Source organism: Canis lupus, chromosome 1 (genome assembly GCF_011100685.1).
Source record: "Canis lupus familiaris isolate Mischka breed German Shepherd chromosome 1, alternate assembly UU_Cfam_GSD_1.0, whole genome shotgun sequence".
Lineage (NCBI taxonomy): Eukaryota > Metazoa > Chordata > Mammalia > Carnivora > Canidae > Canis > Canis lupus.
This window is the reverse complement of record NC_049222.1, coordinates 71,514,936-71,541,905: the sequence shown is the minus strand read 5'-3', so window position 1 is coordinate 71,541,905 and position 26,970 is coordinate 71,514,936. Positions and strand designations below refer to the sequence as shown.

At 34.5% G+C, this 26,970-nt stretch overlaps 1 protein-coding gene across 24 annotated transcripts in view; it reads right to left on the bottom strand.

Annotated features, from left to right (window-relative positions):
• Nucleotides 1-7,341: 7,341 nt before the first annotated feature.
• LOC111096340 overlaps nucleotides 7,342-26,970 on the bottom strand; it is a 30,045-nt gene continuing 10,416 nt past the window's right edge. For 4 of the 24 annotated variants that reach the window (XR_005353971.1, XR_005353968.1, XR_005353959.1 and 1 more), the window contains 4 exons: nucleotides 21,816-22,004; nucleotides 12,158-12,209; nucleotides 10,081-10,213; nucleotides 7,371-7,904 (listed from right to left, as the gene is read on the bottom strand). The gene's annotated coding sequence lies outside the window, so the exon portion shown is untranslated. Of the gene's footprint in view, nucleotides 7,905-10,080; nucleotides 10,214-12,032; nucleotides 12,258-21,815; nucleotides 22,005-26,970 lie in introns of all 24 variants that reach the window. The other 20 variants (XR_005353955.1, XR_005353965.1, XR_005353954.1 and 17 more) reach the window with 17 other exon arrangements.

The following is a 26,970-nucleotide window of genomic DNA, read 5'->3' as shown; positions in this document are numbered from 1 at the left end:
AATCACAATTTTCATGAGCAAAAACCTCCGTGGGAACCACTATTGAGGTAGGAAAACCTGAACTGTATCTGAAAAATAGCTGAAAGCTCAATGAGGACATATATGAGACTTAAAACCTCAGGGAAGGGGGTCTAGTCTGGAAGGAAGGCATACTTTTGTGAGTTTTGGCTCTAGGAGCTCTAATAGGTTCTCACAATGAATATCAGAGAAAAATCCCCTCATGCTTTCAGCAAAGGAAGGGAGAAAAGAAACCATTTCGAAATAAGTCAGAACATTCCATTCTTCTTAGAAAGGCCTGACCTCAAGAGAAACTGTTTTACCAGAGCCTAACCTGTTGAGTTTTGTCAGAGCCTAACTGACATGAAAGAAGAGAAATATCCAACTCCAGCTCACTCTAACCATCTCAGCTTGCCTTAGGAGGGTTGGGGGAGAACTGAGAAACACTTGTGAAGTTCATAGCCCAGGGACACTGCTTACCAAAACACTGAGACCTAATCACAAGATGGTAGGTAGAATGCCTCTCCTCCTTTGACACCACAATTTGCTGGGCTTCCTTATATTTAGTACATCATGCTAGCTATCAAAAAAAAAATTTCAAAGCATACCAAAAGAAAAAAAAATGCAGTTTGAAGAAACAGAGCCAACATGAGAACCAGATTCAGTTATGGCAGGGATGTTGGAAATATCAGACCATGAATTTAAAACAATTGTGATTAATAAGCTAAAGGCTTAAAGGAAAATTATTTCTCTACTCACAATACTTCTGACACCAAATGTGTAGGTTTTCCACACTGAGCAATTCTCCAATTCTCTTTGGACACCAACTGGGCATCCCGCAATTTAATTCAATTCTGACACTAACTACCCAAAGTTAGCACAGACCTCATAGGTTAAGGGCCCAGTCTGTTCTCCATCTCACATGCTAATTGCAAGAGGTGGGTTCCAGGTTGTCTGTCTCAGATACAAATCAGGAGTTCCCACAACCCTCTCCTTAAGTTTGATTATTTGCTGTAACAGCTCACAGAACTCAGGGAAACACTTTACTTACATTTACTAGTTTATTTTAAAGGATATAAATTAATAGCCAAATGAAGAGATACGTAGAGTGAGGTCCAGAAGGGTCCCAAGCATAGGAGCTTCTGTCTCCATAGTTAGAGATGTGCCCTACTGCCAGCATATGGTTGCCTTTACTGATTTGGAAGCTCTTCAAATATCATCATTTAGGATTTTTATGGAGTTTCCATTAGGTAGGCATGATTGACTAAGTCATTGGCCATTGGTAATTAACTCAATCTCCAGCCCCTCTCCCTTCCCTTAGATTCAGCAGGTAGGGTCGAAAGTTCCAGCCATGTGATTAACATGGGGGGTTCCTCTGACAACCAGTCCTCATCCTCCCAGAGTCACCTTATTTCCATAAACTCCTATATGGTTGAAAGGGGCTTATTATGAATAACAAAAGACATTGCTATCACCCCTATCACTCTAGAATTTATAAATTTTAGAAACTCTACTAGGAACAGGAGATGAAGATGAAATGTATATTTCTTATTATAACACAATATTACAATGTTTTGCTGGAAAAAGTAAATAACAGAACAGCAGAAGGGTAATATAAGCAGACAGATGAAAATTCTAAAAACCAACAAGTAATGCTAAAAATAAAAACAAACAAACACTGTAATATAAATGAATAGTGCCTTTGATGGATTTAGTAGTAGATTTGACATGACTGAGGAATCTTGAGGATATGTGACAGAAACTTTCAAATTGAGAAATAAAGAGAAGAGAGATTAAAAAAAAAAGAATTGAATATCCAAAAACTGTGGGACAACTAAAAAAGATGTAACATACACACAATGGGAATACAAAGAGAAGAAAAAGAAAAAGGGACAGAAATAATATTGGAAGCAATAATGGCTGAATTTCCCCAAACTAGTCAGACCCCAAACCACAGATACAGAAACAGGAACCTCAGAGAACACCAAGTAGGATAAATGCCGCAAACAAACAAACAAACAAACACATAAAAGCAAACAAAAAACACAACACCTAGGCATATTAAACATTCTGAAAAAGCCAAAGGAAAAATACACCTTACTTCTAAAGGAACAAAGATAAGTTCCTATATCTTATAAAGGAACAAAGATAAATGACTATAACTAATCATTTAATGTCTGCTCTCAGATTACAAGAGAATTAAAGTAAAAATCAATAATAGAAAGATAGTGGGTAGCTTAGTGGTTGAGCATCTGCCTTTGGCTCAGGTCATGATTGGTCCTGGGATTGACTTCTGCATTGGGCTCCCTACTGAGAGCCTGCTTCTCCATCTGCATATGCCTGCCTTCTCTCTCTCTCTCTCTCATGAATAAATAAAATCTTTAAAAAAAAAATAGAAAGATAGCTTGAAAATCCCAAAATACTTGGAGATTAAGCAATACACCTTTAAATAAAACATAGGGGGATCCCTGGGTGGCGCAGCGGTTTGGCGCCTGCCTTTGGCCCAGGGCGCGATCCTGGAGACCCGGGATTGAATCCCACATCGGGCTCCCAGTGCATGGAGCCTGCTTCTCCCTCTGCCTGTGTCTCGGCCTCTCTCTCTCTCTCTGTGACTATCATGAATAAATAAAGAAAATCTTTAAAAAAAAAATAAATAAATAAAACATAGGTTAAAGAAAAGTCGCAAGAGAAATTTAAAAAATAAGTTTAACTAAATGAAAATGAAAATACAACTTACCAAATTTGGGGGATTCAGCAAAAAGAAGTGCTTAGAGGGAAAAATTTATAGCATTGAATTGCATACATTAGAAAAGAAGAAAGATCTAAAATCAATAATCTAAGCTTCCACCTTAGGAAACTAGAAAGACAGAGCAAATTAAACCTGAAGTAAGAAGAAGAAAAATATAATGAAAATTAAAGCAGAAATCAATGAAATTTAAACAGGAAAACAATAGAGAAAATTGATGAAACCAAAAACTCATTCTTTGAAAAGATGAATGAAATGGAAAAGCCTCTAGTTGTGCTAAGAAGAGAGAAGATATAAATCACTAATATCAGAAATGATATAGGGGACATCACTACTGATCTCATGGAAATTAAAAAAATAACAAAGAAATATTTGTGAACAACTGTATATGCATGCACACAGACTTGATAACCTAGATTTAATGAGCTAGCTCCTTGAAACTCGTAATTTGTCAAAATGTACACAATAAGAAATAGACTATCTGAATAGGCCAAAATATATTAAATATATTAAGTCAATAACTTTACAAAGTCAATACCCTTACAAAACAGAAAGCAATAGGCCTGGTTGGGTTCAGGAGTGAATTCTACTAAACATGTAAAGAGGAATTATACCTTTAACTTGAAAAAACTATACATTTTCTATAATCTTTTCCAAAGTGTAAAAGCAAAGGGAATACTTCCTAACTTACTCTATGAGGCTAGCATTACACTAACACGCAAAGCAGACAAAGACATTACAATGAAACTATAGACCAATACCCCCTCATAAACATTGTAAACATCCTCAACAAATTATTGGCAAATTGAATCCAACAATACATATAAAAAGAATTATACACAACAACTACGTGGGATTTATCCCACATATACATGTTTACATACATTTTGAATGTTTCAACATTCAAAATTCAATTAATGCAATTCAACACATCAACAAGCTAAAAAGAAAAATTACATGATCATGTCAGTAGATTCAGAAAAAGCATTTGACAAAATCCAATACCATTTATGATAAAAACTTTCAGGAAACTAGAAGAGTGGAACTTCCCCAACTTGATAAAGAATACTTACAGAATGGCACCTGGGTGACTCAGTGGTTGCGTGTCTGCCTTCAGCTCAGGGTGTGATCTGGAGACCCTGGGATCGAGTTCCGCATCGGGCTCCCCTCAGGGAGCCTGCTTCTCCCTCTGCCTATGTCTCTGCCTCTCTCTGTGTCTCTCATGAATAAATGAATACGATCTTAAAAACAAACAAACAAACAAACAAAAAGGAATACCTACAGAAAACATGCCGATGAATGGCAAAAGAGTAGAAATTTCTGCTAAGAACAAGACCAAGGCAAGGATATTACCTCTCAGGATTCCTTTTTAACACTAACTGGCCGATCAACTAATGTGATAAGAAAAGAAAAGGAAATGGAAGTTATACAGATTGTGAAGGAAGAAATAAAACTGTTTTTGTTTGTAGACATGATTGTCTCTGAAGAAAATCTGAAAGAACTGACAAAAACACTTCTGAAACTAATAAGTAATCATAGCAAGGTGGGAGGATACAATGTTAATACACAAAAGTCAATCACTTTCCTATACACCAGCATGAACAAATAGAATTTGAAATTTAAAATAATACCATTAACATTAGCTCCCTCCAAATGAAATACTTAAGCACAAATTTAATATATATGTACAAGATCTAAATGAGAACTATAAAACTCTGATTAAAGAAATCAAATAAGAACTAAAAAGATATTTTCCATGTTCACATGTTCATGGATATGAAAATTCAGTATCGTCAAGATGCCAGTTCTTCCCAATTCAGTCTAATAGATTCAACACAATCTCAATCAAGATTCTAGCAGATTATTTTGTGGATATCAACAAACTGATTCTAAAGTTTTTATGATAGAAGTACTAAGTTAGTTATCAAACCATAAGAAAACATGGAAGAAACTTACATGCATATTACTAAGTAAAAGAAGCCAATCTGAAAAGGCTACATGCTACATGATTCCAAACATATGACATTCTGGAAAAGGCAGAAGTAAGGAGATAGTAAAAGAATCAGTGGTTTCCAGGGATTAGTGGGGAGAAAGAGATGAATAAGCAGAGCACAAAGGATTTTTAGAGCTGGGAAACTATTCTGTGTGACATTATGATGGTGGATACATGTCACTATATATTTGTTAAAACCCATAGGATATACAACACCAAGAGTAAAACCTAATGTAAACTATGGACTTAGTGTAATGATCGATCAATGTAGGATCATTGATTATAACAATCTAGTGGGGGACATTGATAGTGGGATGACTGTACATATGTGAGGGCAGGAGATAGGGAAATCTCTATGCCTTCTGCTCAATTTTGCTGTGAACCTATAATTGGTCTATAAAATAGTCTAATAAAACAAAACAAAGTAATTTGTTCATCAAAAGGCATATTTTGCAACAATGAAAGCAGCAGAATGGAAACAAATGATACCATTTTTATACACTAGAATACTATATAAGGCAATGAAAAGGAAAAAAACTATGGCTATATGTGACAATGTGGATGCTTTGCATTTTATGTCTCACTTAAAAGGCATGAGAGTATATATTTTATCATTCCATTTACATTAAGTAATTTCTATAGTGATAGAAAATAGGATCATGGTTACCTTTGGGTGGGGGGAATCGAGCTAGGAGGAAGCATGAAAGAATTTGAGTACTGAAAATATTCTATATTTTAGATCTAGGTGTATTAAAATATAAGTTTCATCTAGCTGCACACTTAAGATATGTGCGTTTCCTGAGGAGCAATGAATCTTTCCCCTCAGATTGTCCTTCAGACTGGTCCCCATATCCTCATGCCTGGATCCCAGGATGAAATAAATATATGGAGCTCATCAGTTAAAATCACGTGGGGCATTGTGAGCTGAAAGTGTCAGCAGCTTTGGCAATAAGGAGTACCACCAGCAGTGATGGAGAGGATCCTTTATATGGACATAATCTCCTCTACAGCTTTGGTTCCCACATCAACAGCAGGAGCAGTACCTTCCATTATAGCTATTGTCATGTTGGGGGCATCTCAACTGTTTTTGATATTTGCAGGGAATGGAAATTTTACCTCTGAGGTAGAAGGGAAAAGTGAAGGCTACCTTGTGGGGACCAAGAGAACAGGTTTGTGGAATCTACTTCTTCTGGAGTGGAATGACACACAAGGAGGTCTTCTTCCATTAGAGTTCTGAGTCATTTGAGATGGAAAGTGGAACCACACAGATGGTGACCAAAATGTCAGCCTCATTTTTGATAGAGCACTGAGAGAAGAAGGTATACAGACACGAGAAGAATGAGATTCCCAATATTTAACCTGAGGATTAGACAGGTTTATTCATCCATTAAAGACAGTGCTGGAAAACCACAATGCCTTGCTTCCCTGCAATAGCAAAACCTTTATTAGTTACCTTATTATCAAGGGCAGCCTAAAGCATGTCTTCTGCAAGTAAGCAGACTCCAATAATAAAGGAGGGAGGACTAAGCCGTAAGTGTTCAGTTCATTATCCCAAGCTCCCTACTCAGATAAATACTACCCTTAAAAGGAGAAAGTGAGGTAGCACTGTGCCACATGAACAGATGTTCTCTGTGTTTAAGCCTCAGGAATGGGAAATGAGTGCCTTCCAACTGCCCCAAATATCTGGCAGGAATATGAAAATCTTGAGTTCCCACAGAGCAGATGAGTTGTGATTATCATTATGGTCTATTTTTAGTCAGGTGATGGTGTAGCCTTGGAATTATGTCACAAAGGAGTGGCACACCCTGAATTTAGGGTATTTTGTGATAACATCTGGAGGTCATCATCTTATGTCAGGGTCCTGAGAGGGTATCAGGAGGCAAAAAGAGACTGATGATATTTTTTGTCTGCTTATGAGGAGAAAAAAAGCAGCCCCAGATTTGAATCAGAACACAATTATCATAATTCTAGATGCCTGTGTACCAAGGTCACTGGAAAAAGAGTATTCCTTCTTCACACATGGGCCAGTGGAGGAGTAGGAGATATGTCTACAAGGGTCTTTCATCTGGACAGCCAGTTGCCTCAAAAAGAGGTCAAATCCAATCTTTCTTCTAAAGTAGGAGCCAGGGCTGGAGTAGGGCTCCAGTTATAAGGAGGGGAAAAATCTCAATGTGCTCAGAAAGTTGCACATTTTTATACAGAAAATAATACATTTAAGTTTAAGGTCATTTCAAGCTGAAGTAAAGTGAATGAAATTGCTATAGTTTTAAAGGTAAAGATACAGAATCACCACAATTATAGCACGTACCAAATTTCAGGTACTTTACAAAAATTGGGCTTGGGACATGTTATTTTCAGTTATAATTGTATAGTATTTTCTTTTGTTGTTGTTTTTGTTTTTTTTGTCTAGTATTTTCTTAACATTTTGAAAATTATTAATATTTTTGAGAATCACTCATAATTTTTACCCATGAGTTCATTTAAATATGTAATTTTAACAGCTGCTACATTAAGCCTTATCCAGACACTAAAATTACTTCCAGAATAATATATGTCTAATTTATAATGAAAGTCAACAACCACATCACAAATAGAATTACTGAATAGAATAGAACCAAATAGAATTTACTGGAAAGATATGCTTTAATATTTTTAAACAAAACTCCAGTAGTCCATAAGCATCTGTGTCATGAAAGAAAAATAGAGGGTTTCAAATCCTTTGCAGGGCAGATTATCAAGCCAGTCATTTAGTGCATCTTTAAGAGAGCAGAGTAATTGTGGTGAAGGAATCAGAGAAGATTCTGGAGATGCACAGTCGGACGTAACCAGAAGGGACACCAACAAGGGAGGGAAAGAGCAACCACAAGGAAGGAAGGAGACAAAGTTGTTACAGACTGTCCCTATTTCACCATTTTGCAAAAGATTGAGTCTAAACTTCTAGCAAATCAAGATGGAAGATTTGTAAAACCACAATTAGATACTTAAGGCAATTCTTCAAGTTTTACTTTAATCTTTGGCATAATTTCTTCTACTCTCTGGATTATTGGAATCTGCAAACAAAAAAACATTCTTCATAGAAACAAGAAAATAAACGATTATCTCTTATATTAGCACTATTTTTTTTTCTTTCTGATGTATTCCCTTGTGGGCTTCTCAGGTGTCCTGAGTCTGTGGGAAAGAACATTTACCAGTTAGTCACTGAATACTTATTTATACTCCTCCCTGCTCTACTGATCAAGAGAAGAAAACTTTTTGACTTCTTAAAAGTCCATTTTAGATGTTCCTTAAATGACTCAGTTGACATGTTCCTTGGTGATAAGCAATCTCACGATGACTAAACCAGCTTCTACTTTTGACATCTTCTAGTAGAAGAAATGAGTCTCTGTGTAGAAGTTTCTTTTCAGGTGGCCTTTATTTCAATTTTAACAAATAACCACTTCTATAATAGGAAACTTTCTTTTCAAGAGATCAGAATGTTATATTGATGCAAAGTGCTTATTGCTGCCAAATTCTACCTCTCAAAAAGTCAGAAGACACTGACTTTCTATTGCTGTAGAGATCTTTTTAAAGAGTTCTTTACATGGCAATGAAGAATAATACTTTTTTCTTGTGCTTTGGATTTTCAGAAAAATAAGAACATTCTTCCTAAGAAATGGGCACCAGTAGTCTCTGAATGCAGCTGACTGAAAAGTGGGCTTTTACATGCAAGGTGGAAATCTACATTCAGTGAAGGTAACTAGAAAGCTAATATTTAATATTAGCTCTCTCAGAGCCAGATTCTCTCTCCCTAATCATCCTGTAAACCTATATTATTCATGGTGGGTTTCAAAGCAGACCGGGATCATTAAGGCACTTGAGAAGGGTTGGCAGGGATGCTGTAGTATCAGATGAAACTGTGGTGGTACACTGGGTTTGAGGAAGTGTTGGAGGGACCATGACCCAGTACTTGTCAATGTTCTCAGGGCTTGTTGGAAACAACAGGCTATCATGATGGATTTTCCAAACATATTTAAAGCGAAGGGGGAAAAAAAACGGGAAGGTATATGGGGTGGTAGAATAAAAGCAAGATAAACAGAAAAAAAAAAAGAAAACAAAGAGCAATTGGGTATTAATTGTGGAGTAAATAGCAAGGACTATTAAAATTATGTAGCAACAGTTATAGATCTTTCATGCTAATTTAGATCACAGCATATGATGTAGTTTGTGCATAAACTTTATTTTAAATTATACAATTATCATTACATTCTGTCAAAGGCCCCTGAATTAATAATTTATCTCTGATCACATTGTTTAGTATTGTATCAATAAATGTCAATGCCAAATATTAAGAGAGTAATTTTTATCACCATTGTATAAAACTAACAGATATTTCTTTGGCTAAATTTTTCTCTTTTATATTTACAGGTAGACCAGTTTGCTATTGAGTTTGTTTCTCCAGCCTGGGCTATAAAAATAAAACAAAACAAAACACCAGCATCCTCTGGGAATCACTTGGTCTTAATCCAGCATTACAGAGATGCCAAAACACAATTTCAGCGAGGTCCACACTTACTCAGGTAAACTCACTAATTCATGTGCTATGTTAGCTAAACAGTAAAATATATTTAGTCATTCTGCTTCCAAAGATTGTTAGATTTTATACTAAGGATTTCATCTGACTGCTATATAAAATTTGTGTAAAGGGCAGCCCTGGTGGCTCAGCGGTTTAGTGCCACCTTCAGCCCAGGGTGTGATCCTGGAGACCGGGGAAGGAGTCCCATATCAGGCTCCCGGCATGGGGCCTGCTTCTCCCTCTGCCTGTGTCTCTGCCTCTGTGTGTGTGTGTGTCTCTCATGAATAAATAAATAAAATCTTTAAAAAAAATTGTGCAAAGATTGGATATCTATCATAGCAAAGATAATATGCTGACCTCTATGAACTTAAAGTTGTGTAGCACTCTAAGCCATTGGCATCCTTGTTTATCCTGAGAATGTACATAATACTTAGAAACAGATAATTGATATTGTAAGGCTAACTGCCCATATCTTAAGGATGATAGTCATTGTTTTCTTGGCATTTTATTTAGTATCAAGCCAATGGCATTCTCTGCAAGGAGTGCTTGTTCATTCTTGAACTTAGCTCTTTATCTTTGATAGAGAATTCCTTTAGATCCTTTTTTAAAAATTCAAAGAGGATACTTACCTGGCAGGGGAGATACCATGATCACAAAAATTCAAAGAGGAACTTCTATTATAAATGCTTAAATATTTTTTGTTTTTATCAACTTTTTATTATTAATATTTTTAAGCATATAGAAAGTTTGGAAGAAAAACACAACAAGCGTTCATATCACTCATATACTTACCATCTAGATTCAGCAGTTGTTAATATTTTGCCATGTAGGCTTGTGTGCATGTTATGTGTACAGTTGCTGAATCCATTTCAAAATAAGTTACAGACTTCGTGATTCTCTTCCCTAAATGTTTCAGCTGCATCTCCTGAAAATGGCATTCCACTGCATAATCACATCATTAACACAACTCAAGAAACTTAACAGTACTTGTATATTATCCAATACTCAGACCATATACCATTTTCTTCGTTTGTTGCCCAAATATATTTTATGTAATATGTTGTATAGCTGGGATTTTTGGTGTCTCTTTAATGTCTTTTAATTTAGAACAGAGTTGTCCCCAGTACTCTCCACCCCTCAACACACATTTTGTTTTCTTTGGTATTGAATTTTTAAAGTATCCAGGCCAGTTTTTTTGTGTAATATTCTACATTCAGATCTACTTGATTACTTCTTCCCAGTGTTATTTAACTTGTTTATCTCTCCTGTGTATTCCTTGTGAATTGTGAGTCTTTAGGTCCATCTTAAACGTCTTAATGACTTCATAAAATTGTAACTATAAGTGGCATTAAGTAAGACGTTTCTCCTGTGCTTTATAATTTCTTAGCAAAATATATGCTACACATTTACCAGTTGAATTATGTCATTCATATTCAACCTCTTTGCATTCTTATAAGTCATCTACACATTTTCATTTAGAATGTGGTATGCTGGGATCCCTGGGTGGCGCAGCGGTTAAGCGCCTGCCTTTGGCCCAGGGTACGATCCTGGAGACACGGGATCGAATCCCACGTCGGGCTTCCGGTGCATGGAGCCTGCTTCTCCCTCTGCCTGTGTCTCTGACTCTCTCTCTCTCTCTGTGTGTGTGTGACTATCATAAATAGATAAATAAATAAAAAATTAAAAAAAAAAAAGAATGTGGTATGCTATACCAAAAATTGGTCTTTTCCTGCCAGAGTGCCATCTTTTTTTTTCTCAGTAATCTGTTTGTGACTTTTAATTAAATATACTTATCTGTACTGACAGGCAGTAGATCTTAGAACTATCTAAACTGCAGATTATCAGCTTCTAGAGTAATAATATGTATTGTGAATTATAAAAATAATGCAATTTATAAACATAACTAAATTCTTTAGTGTACCAACTGTGAGGGAAATCTCTGTGCTGTATTTATAATATGTATTAAGTAACATGAAGTCTCTAAAGAATTGTGACATTTTAAATTAATCCAAGCTATAAGTATCTGGAAAACTCATATCTGAAAGGTTTCATAGAGACTGCACATTAAACTAATTACAAATCTATTACAATTGGTAAGTTAGTTCTTTAAGCTCTTCTCAAGATAAGATGAAAGTTGAGAATGTTTATTTATGACTGATGTGACTATTTATGCACAATATCTGTTTTTAGGGCAACATTTCAGTCTTTTCAGAATTTACCTCTTAACTAGATACTGAGGGGATAAAATAGTCCAGAAGGAATAAATTCAATTATAAAAAGACAGTAAAGTGTACAATGTGAATTACTATACAGTGTCTTGCATCTGAGAATCATTATACATACTATAGAAAAGAGTTAAAACCAGAAAAGGAGATATTTTTATCCATTCACTTAGACATTTGAGAATTAAATAGAGAGCTGATATGCCCTTAATGTATATTATCTGATGGTAGAGGAGGGCAATGTTTTTAAAAATTGGTTTATTAAAAGTTAATTTATCAATTTGCCAAAAATTAATTTTAATTGATGTTCTTCTTAAATATATTTGCCCACTAGAAAGAAATTATTCTTGTATATATTCAACTGATTCATTCAACAAATATTTACTGAGCATTGTATGTGCTGTGCCCATAACAAGAAGTCACTGCCCTCATGGTGCTTAAGGGAGATGGACAATGAATATATAAAATATATATAATATGTAACATTAGGTAGTGATAAATGCTATAAAGTCCCATTTGTACCTCCTCCTCCTTTCTTTCCTGACTAGATGTCAATGGTCTGAATCTGGTATCCATCCTCTGGCAAACAACCAAGAAAGCCAAGAAAGTGACACTGCAAAAGTCACATAAGGATCGATGGTCCTTACCCTGGATGAGTGACGGGGGTGCTCTTTTAAATAGATGGATTCAGTGAAGCATCTGACAACAGAAATCAGAATAAACTTGGAATGTGAGCCATGAGAAGATCTGGGGGAACAATAGTCAGGCTGAAGCAACAGTAAATATTAAAAATATAAAGACAAACTCCTTGATCAATACCTATTAAAAAGTCTAGACTAGAAGAAAATGATCATAAGTACACTAGACTACCTACAACCTCACTTGCTACAAATTGAATATTCCCTAAAATGATCCCATGAATACATATTATTGTGAATACGTGTACTCAATATAATCAATGTATTTTTGAATGTTAAGTAATCTTGTACACTGTTTCTCCATTTATTTAGACCTTTATATCCTATAATTGGGCTTGAAAACTTTCTCCATAGAGATCTTGTATATTATTTTAAAAATTTGCTACTAGACAATTAGTTTCTATTAGGTTTTTTTAGATGTTCATTGCTGGTACAGAGAAACGTTACCGACTTTTAAAAATTGACCTTGTGCCCAGCATCTTTGCTAAATGTCCTGATTTGCTTTACTTTCTTGATCTGTATAATATCTATATATAATGTTGCTCTTTGCCTTTTATTCTCTTCTGATAGATAGTAACATTGGTATGTTAGTCCTTTTTATGATTGTTTATATTTCCCTGTTATATTTTTTCAATTATTTTAAATTCAACCTTTCTGTATCTTTCTGTTTTAGATGTTTCTTAGTTTTGCATTTAGCGTTTTGTTTTGTAATCCAATAGGAGTACCTTTTACATTTACTATAATTACTGTTATAAACGATTTATTTCTGCATTTCATACTTCCTCTTTGTTTTCTTATTCTTTCTTTCTTCCAAACAGATAAAAATTTCCTCTGCTGGTTTGAGATTTACATTCTAACTTTACTCTTCTAATGGGTTATCCTTAACTTATTAAGACCTATTGTTACACTTTTTCTTATTTTTCTATTTCCTAAATTTATCAGTATCTATACCTTCCCTCAAACAATACAAATCATTTGGTTTTCTCCCATTTCTTTCTAGCTGCTCTCTGAAATGTTTTAGTTTACATTGGAATTTCAGTTTTGAATTGTTATGTGTTTTTTCCCCATTTTATCTTTTCTTTTCCTTCTTCATCTTTTGTTCTAACATTTTTAGACAATAGTGAATTTTAAAAAGTTACTTGCTCACTCCTTCTTCCCATGTCTATATAACATCATATTGAATTTATTGTTCTTGGAGTTCTTCAAGAAGTTTTTATGTATTTTTAAATTGTGGTAAAATATACATGACATAAAATTTACTAATTTAACCATTTTTATTTTTAGGTGTGGTAAAGTACACAAAATTTACCATCATAACTGTTTTTGTTTTATTTTAATTTTTAAAAAGATTTTATTTATTCACGAGAGACACACAGAGAGAGGCAGAGATATAGGCAGAGGGAGAAGCAGATTCCCTGTGAGGAGCCTGATGTGGGACTCGATCTCAAGCCCCCAGGATCACGACCTGAGCCAAAGGCAGATGCTCAACCACTGAGCCACCCAGTTACTCCTTGTAACTATTTTTTTAAGTGTACAATTCAGTAGTGTTAAGTACATTCTCATTTTTGTGCAACCATCTCCACCCTTCCATCAGGAACATTTTTCATCTCCTTAAACTGAAACTCTGTACCCATCAAACATAAGTTCCCATCTGTCCTCCCCCTAGCCTCTGTCAAACACTGTTCTACTTTCTGTCTCTGTAGATTTGGCTACTCTAGGTATCTCATCTAAATGGAACCATATACTGTTTGTTCTTTTGTGTCTGGGTTATTTCATTTAGCATGTCTTCAAAGTTCATCCATGTTACAGCACGTGTCAAGATTTCCTTTTTAAGGCTGATAATATCTTATTGTGTATATACATTTTGTTTATCCATTCATGCAATGATGGACACTTGGATTGCTTCCATCTTCTGGCTGTTGTGAATGATGTTGCTATGAACATGAGTATATAAATATCTGAGTCTGTACTTTTAATTCTTTTATGTGTATACACATAGATAGCCATTCTAATGGATGTAAGGTAAGGTTTTGACTTGCCTTTCCCAAATGATTAGTGATGTTGAACATCTTTTCATGTATTTACTAGCCATTTGCATACTGTCTCTGGGGAAACGTCTATCAAAGTCCTTTGCCCATTTTTGAATTGGGCTGCTTTTAGATTGTTTATTGCTTGTGGATATATATGTAACTGATTTTTGCATTTTGACTTTGTATCCTGCTACTTTGCTGAATTCGTTTATTAGTTGTTGTTGTTATTGTTTGTTGTTGTTATTTTTAAGTAGGCTTTATGCCCAGCTTGGAGCCCAATGCAGGGCTTGACCTAAGCTGAGATCAAGAATCAGATGCTCAACTGACTGAGCCATCCGAAAGGCCCTTCATTTATTAGTTCTAACAGCTTTTTTGAGTGTGTGTGTGTGTGTGTGTGTATGTGTGTGTGTAGTCTTTAGGGCTTTCCACATACAAGGTTATATCATACGCAAACAGAGATAATTAGTAAGATTATTATCTTTTTATTATTATTATCATATATCATATATATTATCATATATATTATTATTATCATATGCAAACAGAGATAATAATCTTACTTCTTCTTTTCCAATTTGGATTTACTTTATTTCTTCTTCATGCCTAATTCCTCTGGGTAGGACTTCCAATACTATGTTAAATAAAAACAGTGAAAAGTAGACATACTTGCCTTGTTCTTGATCTGAGAGGAAAAGTGCTTAGGCTTTCACCATTAAGTATGATTTTTGATCTAGATTTTCCATGAAGGGGCTTTATTATATTAGTTTCTTTCTGTCCCTAGTTTGTTGAGTGTTTTTCATCATAAAAGAGTATTGAATTGTCAAATGCTTTTCTGCATCAATTGATCATGTTTTGTTTTTTTCCTTCATTCTGTTTTTATGGTGTACTACATTGATTTTTGTATGTTGAACCATCCTTGCACCCAGGAATAAATCTCATTTAGTCACAGTGTATAATCCTTTTAATACATTGTTGAATTTGAAGGGTGCCTGGGTGGATGGGTTGGATGGCAGACTCTTGGTTTCAGCTCCAGTCATGATCTAGCATCTTGGGATGGAGCCCCATGTTGGGCTCTGTACTCAGTGGGAAGTCTGCTTCCAGATTCTCTCTCTCCCTCTGCCCTGACCCCACTTGTCCTCTCTCACTCTCTAAAATAAATAAATCTAAAAAAAAAAATGCCATTGAATTTGGTTTGCTAGTATTTTGTTGAGGACTTTATTTATAAGAAATATTGATTGATAGTTTTCTTAGTAATTAGTTCAGATTAAGGCTGGCCTCATAAAATGAGTTAGGAAGTGTTTCTCCTCTTCAAGTTTTTGGAAGTGTTTGAGAAGGATTGGTACTAATTCTTTAAATGTTTGGTAGAATTCAGCAGTGAAGCCATCTGGTCCTGGGTTTTTGTTTGTTGACACTTGTGATTTCTGATTCAATCTCTTTATCAGTAAAAGGTCTACTCAGATTTTCTACTTCTTATTTGGTCTTGGCAGGGTGTACATTTCTTGGGATTTGTCCATTTCATTTAGGTTATTGAATTTGTTGGTGTACAGTTGTTTATAGTACTCTCAAAACTTTTTTTTATTTCTATAACATCAGTAATAATATTTTCCTTTTCATTTTGGACTTAAGTTATTTCAGTCTTCTTTTTTTTAGTCCACATAAGCTAAATGTTTGTCAATTTCGTTGATTTTTTTAAAAAGAACTCCTGGTTTAATTTTCTCTAGTGTTTTTCTATTCTATATATCTGCTTAATCTTTGTTATTTCCTTCCTTTTGTTGGCTTTGGTTTTAATTTGTTCTTTTTTTAGTTCCTTGAGTTGTAAAGTCAGGCTGTTTATTTGCGATTTCTCTTCTTTAATATGTTTATAGCTATAAACTTCCTACTTGGCCGTACTTTTGCCACATCCCATAAGTTTAACTATGCTATGTTTTTATTTTCATTTTTCTCAAGATATTTTTAATTTCCCTTATGATTTCTTCTTTGACCTTTGAGTTATTTAAGAAATTGTTGTTTAATATCTGTATTTCTAGTTTCCCTCCTGCTGTTGATTTGTTTCATTTTATTATGATTGGAAAAGACACTTTGTATGATTTCAGTCTTTTAAAACTTATTAAGACTTGTTTTATGGCCTAACATATGGTCTATTCTGGAGAATATTCCTTTTGCACTTCAGAAAAACGTGTATTATGCTGTTTCTGGAAGGAGGCTTCTGTATACATTTGTTAGGTCCATTTTGTCCACAATGTGGTTCAAGTGTACTCTTTCCTTATTGATCTTCCATCTAGTTATTCTATCCATTATTGTAAATGGTGCACTAAAGTCTCCTACTATTATTGTGCTTGAATTGCTTGTTTCTTTTTTAAAGAGCGTGTTTGTGTAGCAAAGTTTCTGAGGCCTTAAATGGTAGAGATTTTTGTTTGTTTTTGCACTCCCTTCTTTAAATTACAGTCTGAATAAATGTGCAAAGTACTAGTTTTGGAGATTTTTCTCCCCTTCAGTACTATATATATATATATATATATATACACTTGTCCTCTTGCAGAAGTTTTTGAAGTGTCTAAAATGAACATTATCTACTCATATGCAGGTGATCTGCTACCTATCTCTGGAAGTTGTTTCTTTATTTTGATATTCTTAAATTTTACTATAATGGGACTGAGTATAAAAATTATTCCAATAATAACAATCTGTTTTAGTTAACTGTGTGGGAGTCTATTTGATCTTCTTTTTAGTTAACCATTTTGGAGAAGTTACTGACTTTGAGTTTTATAAGGGCAGGGACCATGGCTTTCTGGTTCATGAGTGTATCTTCAGTGCCTATCAAGGCTTCTGACATATGCTAGGTGTTCTAAATAGATGAATGACTAAATAAATAGACACTAAGGGGACTGCCAACTTTTCTAAGATTCTATAAAACTTATTAATATTTCCTGTCATTTCTCTCAATAGCTAAGGACATTTTAAAAAAGATTATTATTATTTTTTTATTTATTTGAGAGAGAGAGAGAGAGAGAGAGCATGAGTGGGGGGAGGAACAGAATGAGAGGTATAAGCAGACCCCACAGTAAATGTGCAGCCTGGCGTGATCTTCTCACCCTGAAGATCATGAGCTGAGCTGAAATCAAGAGTTGGGTGCTCAACTGACTGAGCCACCAACATGCTCCAATAGCTAGATAATTTTTATGGCAGAAGCGAAATTGGTGTTTAATGGAATTTAAAATAAAACTGAGTCCATTAAAATGGCTTTTGGATTATATATGATATAAAAAATACATAGGAAAAGAATCATGCAAATTATTATTGGTTTATATATTTATATCTAGAGCCTGAAAGATATTAGCTTCATTAGAAAAATGCAGCAAGCCTTTGTACATGTCATTTATCATCATTTATCATATTATAGTTGGTCTACAGACCTTTCTCCTCTACTTAACTGTGACCAGGTTGGTGGGATGATCTGTTTTAAATAATGTAGATAACAAGATTTGTACTATACTCCTTTAGACCAGTAATATGTATCACTATATAATAATTAAAATTCTAAGCTTTTGCACAGCAAAGGATACAGTCAACAAAACTAAAAGACAACCTACAGAATGGGAGAAGATATTTGCAAATGATGTATCAGATAAAGGGCTAGTTTCCAAGATCTATAAAGAACTTCTTAAACTCAACACCAAAGAAACAAACAATCCAATCATGAAATGGGCAAAAGACATGAAGAGAAATCTCACAGAGGAAGACATAGACATGGCCAACATGCACATGAGAAAATGCTCTGCATCACTTGCCTTCAGGGAAATACACATCAAAACCACCATGAGATACCACCTCACACCAGTGAGAATGGGGAAAATTAACAAGGCAGGAAACCACAAATGTTGGAGAGGATGCGGAGAAAAGGGAACCCTCTTACACTGTTGGTGGGAATGTGAACTGGTGCAGCCACTCTGGAAAACTGTGTGGAGATTCCTCAAAGAGTTAAAAATAGACCTGCCCTACGACCCAGCAATTGCACTGTTGGGGGTTTACCCCAAAGATACAGATGCAATGAAATGCCGGGACACCTGCACCCCAATGTTTATAACAGCAATGTCCACAATAGCCAAACTGTGGAAGGAGCCTCGGTGTGCATCGAAAGATGAATGGATAAAGAAGATGTGGTTTATGTATACAATGGAATATTACTCAGCCATTAGAAATGACAAATACCCACCATTTGCTTCAACGTGGATGGAATGGGAGGGTATTATGCTGAGTGAAGTAAGTCAATCAGAGAAGGACAAACATTATATGGTCTCATTCATTTGGGGAATATAAATAATAGTGAAAAGGAATATAAGGGAAGGGAGAAGAAATGTGTGGGAAATATCAGAAAGGGAGACAGAACATAAAGACTCCTAACTCTGGGAAACGAACTATGGGTGGTGGAAGGGGAGGAGGGTGGGGGGTGGGGGTTAATGGGTGACGGGCACTGAGGGGGGCACTTGACGGGATGAGCACTGGGTGTTATTCTGTATGTTGGTAAATTGAACACCAATAAAAAGCAAATTTATTAAAAAAATAAATAAAATAAAATCTTTAAGAAAAAATAAAATAAAATTCTAAAAGGTGGAAAGAAGTGGTAATTTTCTTTTTTTCCTTCAAGAATATCCACTTAGGATGTAATATACACCACGGTGATCATAGTTAATAATACCATATTGCATATTTGAAAGTTGCTAAAAGGGTAGATCTTAAAAAACTTTCATCACAAGAAAAAATTTTGTATGATGGCAGATGTTAACCATACTGTGGTTGTCATTTCACAATATATACAAATATTGAGTCATATGTTGTACACCTGATGCCAATAGATCATTATATGTCAATTATATCTCAAACAAAAAAAGAATATCCATGCATATGAATGAATGCTAAGTTTTTTTAAAGTGGAAGAGAAAATGGGGGCTTTCTTTGCTTAAATCACCTTTGTTTTGTTTCTAGGCTTATTTTGCTTAGTCATATATATTTTTTCTAATAATAAACAATAACATATGAACCCACCATTATATTCTCTGCTTCTTCTAAGTACCATCTAAAATAATAGCAGTTGGGATGCCTGGGTGGCTCAGTAATTGAGTGTCTACCTTCGGCTCAGGGCATAGTCCCGGAGTCCCAGGATCGAGTTCCACATCGGGCTCCCCTCGAGAAGCCTGCTTCTCCCTCTGCCTATGTCTCTGCCTCTCTCTCTGTGTCTCTCATGAATAAACAAATAAAAAATCTTAAAGAAAAATAGCAATAATATCCAACTTTAACAAATATGCAAATTGTCACAGATTTAGGAACTGCTATAATCTTTCTTGAAGAAAAGTAATAAAAAGGTTGACAGGGGAAAAAAAAGAGATCTTGTCATGATTGTGAATATGGAAAGACTTATGATAATTCACAGCCACAAGAGGCATTATTGTGACAATGATAAATGCAAGAAGACCTTTAAAAAATGCTTTGGATGACACAATTATTGCAGATTGTTAGATACTAAGAATCTGTAGAATGAACTATATAAATAACTAACAGTAAGAAAAATAAAGGTCATGTTTTTCTATAGAAATTGAATAAATTCTTGAAATTTGAGAAGGTGCTAACAGTCTTGGAAATATGAATTCTTTGAGTTTGCATTTCTACTGTGCAAAAGTGGTATGGAATATTTCAACCAGCCTGTCAAATAATCTATGCATAAATTGGAGACAGCAGTTCCCCTGAAAGAGTTGCTTTATATTAACAAAAATAGTATCCATTTTAAAAATAAACTCATTTAACTTTTACATGCTTTTCATATTTCCCTGTTTTAATTAGTTCCTAGAGTTAATTTTTTATTAACCAAACAGTGTCAATTCCCAGATCATGCCATCTCATTCAAATGCATTGATGAATATAGGGCAATGTTAAAATGACACTTATGAAGGAAGCACAATATTATATTTGCTTTCCACATAAACTCCCATTCAAGTCTGCACATCCTGTAATGACCACAGCATTCCCTTTTACTATTGTTTCATGGTTCCTAAGATATCACTCCCTTCGGGAACATTTGAAAAGTAAAACGTTGGCAACCATCTTTATAAAGTACATAGGCATACTTTTAAAGATGTGAGTTTTAACATTTTAAACTATGTATATAAATTCTCTTTTGAAACAGTTGCTTTGTTTAAAGAATTTAATTAATGAAAATCCAGGTAAAGTCACAAATTAAGTGATGTGGTCTACAACAACTTACGGAAAAGTTATCTTTTATAGAAATTACATTGAATTTTAGACTTGAAATGGACCCTACAAATCATGTAATCTGAAAACATTTTTCACCCTAGGGTAAAGACTGGAAACCTTTTCCTTTTTTTTTTTTTTTTTTTTTTTTTAAGATTCTTATTCATTTATTCATGAGAGAGAGAGAGAGAGACAGAGACAGAGACACACGCAGAGGGAGAAGCAGGCTCCATGCAGGAGCCCGACGTGGGACTCGATCCCCTGTCTCCAGGATCACGCCCTGGGCTGCAGGCGGCGCTAAACCGCTGCGCCACCGGGGCTGCCCTGGAAACATTTTCAACCTACAATTTTTAATGTAAGCCAGATATTTAATATTTCTATCCTGCCTAGTGAAAGTAAAGGTACATTTTTTGCATTTTCTAGATGTTATTCAAATGTAATTCCCATTCCTTTAACTGGAATCTTTGGGGTAAAAAGATTCTACTATGAAATGTAATGGAGTTTTAGAGTTTACTTAATTCCTTGGAAAAAGACATCTTCATTAGTATTTTTGTAGTTGGCAAAAAGTTTTTCTTATGGTACTTCTATCAGCTAATTTTCTATGCTGCCACACTTTTAGGTAAATGAGTGAAAGGAGATAGTCCAAGTATTGTTTTCAATATTTTATCTGAAATTGTATTCAATTTTTAATTTAGTTTTTAAAAGTTAGTTTTGGCATTTAAAATGTCATGCAATTAATTCTGTATTTGATGTATTTAATTAAAGCAATATTAACTGTTTATATACATTCTAGTTTTTTTTTATACATTCTAGTTTTAAGCAACTATGTCATTCCTATCATGCTAACTTAAAATGTGAGTAGCACGTTCTTGTATAGATACTACGGTTTTATGCTGATTGTTTTCATAATAAGTTACTTGTTTATGATAAAGGTCTTTTATAAGCATTTCATGTTCATAGCTCTTTTATTTGATCATTGTTAAAATCTTACATTAAATAAAAGTATGCTAAAAGAAGTACTTCAGACATAACCATATATGCATCATTAACCTGCAATATTTGACCTTTAAACAATAAAATATAGTCACATAAATGCATGACTTGTAAGGCACTTGCCTGTATGCAGAGCTACAGGTGGTATAATTATACTACTTCCTTATCTTTTTATTACTCCTCCACTCATTTGGTATTTGATAGCTATACCAGGCTGACTAGAAATTTTGATTATGTGAAAAATAATCTGTTGGGTTGGTGTTTTTTTGTCTTTATTTCTAAACTTAAAACTTTCTAAAAATTTTTAAAGTTTTGAATATAACACTTGGTTTTCCACTTACTTCGAATTTGACTTTTTATGTAGCATTAGATAAAAATTCAAGTCCAGGGACGCCTGGGTGGTTCAGTGGTTGGAAGTCTGCTTTCAGCTCGGGGTGTGATCCTGTGGTCCTGGGATCGAGTTCTGCATCAGGCTCTCTGCAAGGAGTCTGCTTCTCCCTCTGCCTATGTCTCTGCCTCTCTCTGTGTCTCTCATGAATAAATAAAAAAAATATTTTTTAAAAAAATTCAAGTCCATTTCCCTTCCCTGTGAAAAATCAATTGTTCCAATATTGAAGTTATTTATTGAACAGTTCCTCATTTCCTTGATATTTTATCAAAATCATCTTACTCTTGGCACTTTACATTTCCCCTTTATTTATTTATTTGAGAGAGAGACGGAGAGTGAGTATAAGTGGGGGAGGGGCAGAGGGAGAGAGAGAAAGAGAGAGAGAGAGAGAAGCAGACTACCTACTGAGTGTGGAACCCCACATGGAGTTTGATCTCATGACCCTGAGATCATGACCTGAAACAAAATCAAGAGTCAGACAGATGCTTAAACGACTGTGCCACCCAGGTGCCCCTACACATCTGCTTTGTAGTTCCTTTGACAAGGGGAAAAATTTTTGCAGTAACTTGAAAGGGAATTGCATTGAGGGAGAGCTAACATTTTTATCGTATTAAATTTTCATACTGTGGACATAGTATATCTCTTCATTTATGTAGATTTCCAATAAAATTTTAATATACCCTCTATAAATATCTTGCAGGCATTTTAAAAGATAATTATTAGTTGTTCTCATATATTTTTGGTTGCTACTATAAATAGTAACTTTAAAAATTATGTTTTCTAGCTTGTATTTTTAGTGTATAGGAATACAGTTGATTTTTATAAATTGCACTTGTTCCCACAAACCTTGTTTAACTCTTTTATTCTAAAATTATATCTTCATATTCTCTTTTTCATGTAAATGTTCATATTGTTTGTAAATAACAGCAGTTTTTTTTCTTTTTCTTATTGTGATGAAATACATGTAACATAAAATTTACCATATTAACTGTTTTTCTTTAAGATTTTATTTATTTATTCATGATAGACATAGAGAGAAAGAGAGAGAGAGGCAGAGACACAGGCAGAGGGAGAAGCAGGCTCCGGGAGCCCAACATGGGACTTGATCCCGGGTCTCCAGGATCATGCCCTGGGCCAAAGGCAGGTGCCAAACTGCTGTGCCACCCAGGGATCCCCATATTAACTGTTTTTAAGTGCACTGTTCAGTGGCATTAAATACAATCATATTGTTGTACAACCATCACCACCAACCATCTCCATGACTCTTATCATCTTATAATACTGAAGTCTATACCTACTAAACTATTACTCCCCATTCTTCCCTCCCCCAGCCCCTGAACAGCACTGTTACACTTTCTATCTTTATGATTTTGACTACACTAAATACCTTATATTAGTGGAACCATATAATATTTGACTTTTTGTAAATGGCTTATGTCACTCAACTCAATGTCCTCAAGCTTCATCAATGCTGTAGAATGTTGCAGAATTTCCTTCTTTTTTAAGGTGGAATAATATTCCATTGTATGTATATACCATGTTTTGCTTATCCATTTGTTGATCAATGGACACTTGGGTTGCTTTCACATTTTAGCTTGTCCATAATGCCTATAAACATCTGTGTAAAAATGTCTTTGAGACCATGTTCTCAATTCTTTGGGGTATATTCCTAGAAGCAGAAATACTGGATCATGTGGTAATTCTATTTTTTTAATTTTTTGAGGCACTGTCACAGTGTCTTCTACAGTGGCTATACAATTTTACACTCCCACCAGAGGACTCCCATCCTCTCCAACAATTGCTATTTTTTGTTAATGAACAATTACAATGGGTATGATTTACATTTCCCTAATGATTAAAGATTTTGAGCATCTTTTTATGTACTTTTTATGGCCATCTGTGTATCTTCTTTGGAGAAATGTCTATTCAAGTCCTTTGTCCTTTTTAAATCAGTTTATTTTTTGCTTTTGATTTTTATAAATTCTCTATGTATTCTGGATATTAATCTCTTATCAGATATATGATTTGTAAATATTTTCTCCCATTCTCTGAGTTGTCTTTTTACTCTGTGAATAGTCTTCTGATGCACAAAATTTTCATGAAGTCCAATTTGTCTCTTTTTTCTTTTGTTATTTGTGCTTTTGGTGTCATATCCAAGAAATTATGGACAAATCCAATGTTGTGGAAATTTTATTGTTTTTTTCTAAGAGTTTTATTAAGTTCTACATTTATGTCCTGAATCCATTTTGAGTGAATTTTTATTTTTTTTAATATTTGATTTGTTTGGCAGAGAGAGAGAGAGAGAGAGTGCACAAGCAGGGGGAGGGGCAAAGGGAGAAGCTGACTCCCCACTGAGCAGGGAGCCAGATGCGGGACTCCATCTCAGGACCCTGGGATCATGACCTGAACTGAAGGCAAATGCTTAACCAATTGAGCCACCCAGGTGCCCCTTGAGTGAATTTTTATATATGGTATTAGGTAAAGGTTCAACTTCATTTTTTGCATGTGGATATCTAGTTTTCCTAGCACCATTTGTTGAAAAGATTGTCCTTTTCCTATTGAATAGTCTTGGCATCCTTGTTGAAAATCATTTGACCATCATATGTGAGGGTTCATTTATTGACTTTGAATTCTATTCCATTGATCTACATGTCTGTTTTGACAGTAACACTGTTATGATTATTGTAGATTTGTAGTAAGTTTTGAAATCAGGAAGTGTGAGCCTTCCAGCTTTGTTCTTCTTTTCAAGATTATTTGGCTATTATGGGTACCTTGAAATTCTATATGAATTTTGGGACGGGTTTTCTATTTCTGCAAACAAAAAAAAAACCATTGATATTTTGATAAAGATTATAATTCAATCTGTGTATCACTTTGGGTACTATTTCATCTTAACAATATTAAGTCTTCTAAACCATGAACATGGGCAGTGTTTCCATTTGTTTGTCTTAATTTCTTTCAGAAATGTTTTATAGTTTTCAGTGTATAGTCTATCATCTCCTTGGTTAATTCCTAAATATTTTGTACTTTCTGATGGTATTGTAAATAGAAATATTTTTTGGGGTGCCTGCGTGGCTCAGTTATTTAAGTGTCTGCGGGGATTGAGCCCCACATTGGGCTCCTTCCTCACCAGGAAGGCTGTTTCTCCCTCTCCCTCCTGCTCCCCCTGCTGTGCTCTGTAAAATAAATAAATACAATCTTAAAAAATGTTTTGTAATTTACTTTGTAGATTGTTCATGTGTATAAAAATACAAGTAATTTTTTATATTGACTTTGTATCCTGCTATTTTGCTGAATTCACTTATTAGTTCTAGCAGCCTTTTTTTTTTTTTTTTTTTTTTTTGGTGGTGTTTAAGGGTTTCTTATATATAAGGGCCTATCACTTGCAAACAAATAATTTTACTTCTTCCTTTTCCTTTTGGATTCCTTTTACGTCTTTTTCTTGCTTAATTGCTCTGGTTAAAACTTCCAGTACTATCTTGAATGGAAGTGCTGAGAGTGAGCATACTTTCCTTGTTCCTGATAGAGGAAAAGTATTCAGTCTTTCACCATTATGATATATACCGAGGATTTTCCATGAAAGGGTTTTAGTATGTTGAAGTAGTTTCCTTCTATCCCTAATTTACTGGCTGTTCTTTCTAATCACGAAAGGCTGTTGAATGTTGTCAAATGCTTTTTCTGCATCAATTGAGATTATCATGTGTTTTTTTTCTTCATGTTGTTCATGGGGGAGTATTACACAGATCAAATTTTATGTATTGAATCATCCTTGCATTCCAGGAGTAAATTCCACTTAGTCATATATAATCCTTTTAATATGCTGCTGAATCCTGTTTGCTAGTATCTTGTTGAGGATTTCTGCACTAACATTTATAGGGATTTCGCCTATAGTTTTCTTTTCTTATAGTGACTATTTGGCTTTGGTATTAAAGTTATGCTGGCCCCATAGAGTTAGGAAGTGTTCCTTCCTCTTCAGTTTTTTAGAAAAATTTGAGAAGAATTGGTATTAGTACTTCTTTAAATGTTTGACAGAATTCACCAGTGAAACCATCAGGTCCAGGACTTTCCTCTGTTGGGAGATTTTGATTACTGCTTCAATCTCTTTACTGATTAAAGGTCGGTTCAGATTTTCAATTTCTTCATGATTTAGTCTGAGTAAGTTCTGTGTTTTTAGGAATTTGTTCATTTCATGTAGTTTAATCCAATTTTTGGCATACATATCATAGTACTCTCTTATAATCTTTTTTATTTCTGTAGAATTGGTAGTATTGTCACCACTTTCATTTCTGATTTTACTGAATTTTCTTTTTTTTTAGTTCATTTAGCTAACAGTTTGTCAATTTTATTGGTCTTTTGAAGAGGCTAATTTTTTTGTTGTTTTCATTTTCTCTATTTTTTTAATTTTCTTTTTTGTGTACTTCCACTCTAAGTTTTATTTCCTTTTGTTGTTGTTGTTGTTGTTGCTAGTTTTGGGTTTAGTTTTTTCTTATTTCTAGTTCTATAAGTTGTAAAGTTGTTGAGATTTATTTTTTAACGTAAGCATTTATAGCTATAAATTTCCTGCTTAGCACTGGCTTTGAAGCATTCCGTAAGTTTTGGTACATTGTGTATTTTGTTTTTATTATCATCTAAGGATTTTCTAATTTTCCTTATTATTTCTTTTTTGATCCATTGGTTGTTCAAAAGTATATTGTTTAATTTCCACCATTTTGTGAATTTTCCAGTTTTGTTTTTGTTACCAGTTTCTAACTTCATTCTATTTTGGTCAGAGAAGATACTTTGTATCATACTTTATATGATATCCATCTTTTTAATCTTTTGAGAATTTGTGGCCTAACATGTGGTCCATCCTGGAAAACATCCCATATGCACTCGAGATGAGTGTATATGTTGTTGTTGTTGGACAGAGTTCTTCGTGTCTGCTACATCTAGTTGGTTTATTGTATTAAGTCCTTACTTATCTTCTGTCTGATTGTTCTATCCATTATTGTGAATGGGGTGTTGAAGTTTCCAACTATTATTATATAACTGCCTATAGAACCTTTCCCTGGGTATGTGTGGTCACTTTCCAATTTTCTCCATTTCTGCAGTTGTTTTTGAACATCCTA